The sequence below is a fragment of the Passer domesticus genome, chromosome 12 (assembly GCF_036417665.1).
Source record: "Passer domesticus isolate bPasDom1 chromosome 12, bPasDom1.hap1, whole genome shotgun sequence".
NCBI classification, from domain to species: Eukaryota; Metazoa; Chordata; class Aves; order Passeriformes; family Passeridae; genus Passer; species Passer domesticus.
The window spans coordinates 21,171,841-21,176,590 of NC_087485.1; positions in this window are offsets into that span (position 1 = coordinate 21,171,841).

Consider the following 4,750-nt stretch of genomic DNA (forward strand, 5'->3'; position numbering starts at 1 on the left):
CCTCTCCTCCTCTACACCGCGGATCCTCGTCTCCGGAAGGCGAAAGCCTTAGGCGCTCTCCTAGTGAAGCCCTCAACCGGGAGAGTGCCCCCGTGCTGCTGGCAGTGCTGGCCGCAGCTAGCTGGGGAATCTATCTTCGAGGCCAGCCGCCGCAGCAACAAGCTACTGCAAACTATGATAAATATGCTGCATTTGCACACACAAAAAGTCTCGGGTTCATTTGTTTTTAAATTATTCTAAATTGAATGATTTTTTTTCTCATATGGAAGTCAACTTCTTTAGCAGCACGGGGCAATTAAGGTGAGAAAAGTTCTGCTGTGCCTTGTACCCCACAGTTCTTTTTATTGAGTCACCACTAACCTGACGTTGCATCCTGGTCGCAGAAGGCAGTCGGGCCAGGAGGGGCCGTGCCCTACCTCTGCTGACAGCAGGCAGGGTCACGGCTCGGCTGCTTGAAACGCAGACTAAACGCCTAAGAGTCGGGGTAAAGAAATAAGGAAGGACCGTGTGCTTGCTTTTCCGAGCTGCTTTATTTTTTTCCCACTCCAGAGCGATGCCGGGGCGGCACCGCTTGGAGCGGCAGCAGCGCCGAGGCAAGACAGGTGACGCAACACTAGCAAGCAGCGACAGGGGCGGCGGCGACAGTGTCTCTCCCCGCAGCGGGGGGATCGCGCGGCGCTGGCAGCGCCTCGCGGGCGGCGGTGGCCGTGCGAGCGATCCCTCTCTCGACAGGCGGAGCGGGGCAGCTGATGCCCCGCGGGGCGGCCGCCTTTCTCGCGGTGGAGAGTGGTGCCGGCTGCGGAGGGGAGGGCTGCACCACTGCGGGTGCCAGTGCAGCGCAGGATCCGCGCAGCTTGAAGTTGGGGGGGGGGCAGTGGCAGAGAGCGGGGAAGAAGGGAAACTGCGGCTTTTATGTAACAGAGCGGGGAACTAATGTAAACATAAGCTGAAGCGGGAAAGACAAACCAATAGCAAAGAGACAAACCCTTAACTGACAGGCAATTTTCCAGACTAAGGGGGACAGACAGAGAGAAATTATTCTAACTGCCATGGCTAGACAGGAGGTAGACATAGACTAAATACCTTTAAACTGCCACTGCAACAGACCATGAGAGACTAAACATACTCAAACCCACTGCAACAGGAGCTTCAAAACCCCCACTGCCGCACTAACCCACACTACTGTACCAAGAGATTTATTTGTTTCTCATTAAAAAGATGATTCACATGGCCATACTTAGTTTGAGATCTAACAGAGACATAACCGGAGCTGGTCTGGCTGTGACTAAAGCAGTGCCTAAACAACTATATTAATGAAAGTGCAACTTTATTCAATACAAGAACAATCAGTAAAGGAAGATGCAAGAAAAGTAAACATACAACAGGACTCCCTAAATACTCTTCAGGCAGAACCCAAGATGGAGAGCATTTGATATCAGCACTAAAACACGCTGACACCTAACTCTCTCCTACTCTTCCCAGTCACTTTTGAGAACTTCCTTCACAATGTGTCAGTGGATTTGTCTTTCATGTGCTCTCAATGGGAACAATAGAATAATGACATTGTCTCTAACACTGCCTGATCTGTACAATGGCAATTTGAATGCATTTAGTTCCTAACTATTGTTTTAGGTGACAGGTGCCAACCCCCACTCCCAGTCTACAGTTTCATTCCAAAGGCACAGAATATAAAATTTCATATTTCTTCAGCTTTACAAAAATAAAGTAAGTTGGAGAGAGGTAATTCCCTTAGCTGCTGTTGTTTTTGCCAAAGGTCTCCCTGATTCTGTGCTACATCAGCACTTATGATTTAGAAGAGCCATGTTGCTCAGTGCAGAACTGGGGGACAGAAAAGCAATCAGCCTTTAGACATCTTAGTTCTGCAAGAAGGACAGCAAGGACAGAGACTGCATACGAATGGGGAGGCTACCATTGCATTTAAATGTTTTTAAGGCAAGTTATCAACAAAAAGGACTCTTAGACACCCAGAAATTGTTGAAGATTTTACATTACATGGCCAGTTTAGGATACCAAATTGTACCGTTGCAGCACTATCAAAGGCCCCTGGAGTACCCAGCACTCTTGAGTCCAAAGCTCACTGCTACTTTAGAAAGTTGATAGAGTAGGCAGGATGAGTCTTCCTATGATCGCCATCAAACTGGGTTTATTAGTAGACAGGAAGAGCGTACAACACCAAAGAGTATCCAGTGACGAAAACAAGGTGCAGGTTGAGGGCACAGGGTTTTATACGAGGTAGGGAGGGTGGAACTGAAGGTCAGGGTCCAATGGATATGGGGGAAAAGCGTGCAGAGGCGGGGTCAGAGGTCAGGTCAGCCAATAGGGAAACGGGGGCAGAGGAATGCAGTAAATTAGGGCCCGTGGAGGGACAGAGAGACGGGACCATTCTAGGGACCAACCAAACACGGGGAATAGGTGTTGAACTGGGATAATTAGGGTGCTGCTCAGCCTTTGGTAGCTGGTGACGGGGGGGGGGAGGTGACAATCCCTCTCCCCCCGAGCTCTGTTGAATCTCTGTTGAATCTCTGTTGAAGCTACCAGTGTCAGTGCAGTGTAAAACAAAGGGCACACAGGGCCCGGGATAACTTTATTTGATGGTAAAACTTCCCCTCTTCCTCGTCCCGAGACCCCGAACTGAGAGCAGACAGTGACTTATATGTGGGGGCAGGTCTCAAGGGAGGGTACAATCTTTAACAAATCAGGAAAATTGGGAGTGAAAAACAAGGTGGAGAATACAATGTATAAATTAATACAAAATTTCAAGGGAGAACATTTTCAGAAAACTAAATAGAGTCTGGAGAAATAGAAACCAGCATCTAATAACAGGAGAAGTGACAAAAGTTCTGGGAAAAGGGCAGGGACAAAAAGAAACAGCATAAGGAAACTACAAAATTGCAAATCAAACAGTAAACATACTAATAAAACAAAAAACACACCACAACATTAGGCCAACAGGCCAATGGGGTAACAAACTTTACATAAGTCAGCACGTGCCTGCAAAGATCTATGGGAGAAGCAAGCTTCTCACCCTAACGTGAAAACATATTCCTCTTACTTGGGACCAGTCCCCCATGGCTGGGTGATTGAGATTCTGATGGTAGGTCCTCGGGCTGCAATACCAAATCACAAAAACTGCAATGTAGGTAGCCATTCTATGGTATCTATTTCTCATCAGAGCTAATAGTGTTATTCTTTGCTGATTTTTAGTATAAAACTTACTTAGAAAGCTGGATGCAATAAATAAATGAAATAAGAGAAATATTCCAGGTGCTACTAGAACAGGTAATTATGTGACATTTGTTTATTTATGTATGGATTAAATAATCCAGAAGCATTGCTGTTTACTAGAAAGCAGTTACTCCTGCCAATAAAGAAGCATGAATTAAAATATTCCAGTTGAAAACACCACTGAAGGACAAAGTTGGAAAGATTGCTGCTTCTGGAAATTTAGGTTATTTTTCATTTTAGGTCAGTGCAGCTTTTAATTAACTTGTCCCTATCTTCACTGACTTTCTAAGAACATGAAAAATATATGTGTGTCACATTATGTGTGGAACTAAACTTTCAAATGTGTTGGATTTATCCCTTTGAAATAGAGATAGAACTATAATTGCTGATTTTGCTCTTAAAACAAACAAACAAAAAAATTACACATAGGAAACCAACTTTTAAACTGAAAAATGAGAGCTTTCTTTTTGCAGGGACTGGATGACTACACTGAAGACAAGGTATGATAATTAATGGTACAGAGTCACAACCTAATTGAAATGCAAATGCTGCTGCAGAGTGCCAGGGAATATTTGGCTTACTGTAAAAAAACTAACCTTGAGAATTCAATTTCCTTTGTACAACAAATATCGTTACTAATCTCCAGTGTAGTTTATTTGTAATTATTAATCAATCAGGGAAATTTCCAAATTCATGAACAAAAATTAGTGAGAGTTTAAAGAGACCACTAAAAAAAAGCTACAGATCGATGCTTCTAATTTAGTCTTAGTACAGTGGGATCCTTTCCTCCCTGTTCTTATGGAAAACTAACTAAATTATGCAACTAACATACTCTGATTTCCACATCATGCTGCTTATCAGATATGTCAGAAACCTTTTGCAATTTGAATTCTGAAATATTCTGGAATTTTTAGTTTTCCAGAAGTTCTTTAAGCATTTAAAAATCTTGCAAGAACGTGAGTTCCTGTGAGGAGTGGGCAAGGACTCTGATCTTGCCTGGTCTGCAGCAAAGGAGATGAGGAGGGGGTGACCTCATTGCTCTCTGCAGCTTCCTGAAGGGGACATGAGGAGGGGAGTGCTGAGAAAATCTGGAAAAATTCTTTTATTTTATATATCACAGCAAGAGAGCTTAGACATAATTTTGTGAGCATGGCTTCCTGATTTATATATTCACAAGGCCTCTCTAGAGGCTGGAAAACCTTGTCTCAAGTCACACCGTTTTAAAGTTCTTTAAAATTCCAGTGCTCCTCACACATTGGAACAGGTCAGTAACAGGAGGGTAACACCACCTGCTTTTCCCACCACTTTCTGGGGATTAAGAAAAAGTCTTCAGAAGAATAAGGAAGAATAAGGAGTCAAATAACAAGAGAGCATGAAATAAAGGTTTTGAGCAGAAGGAATAGTGATACAGAGGAATGCACTGGCAGATTACAAAGCCCAGATTCACAGAAACCTCTAAGAAGAGAATAGGCAAGCACCTGCTGAAAATATTGCTATAGCTATA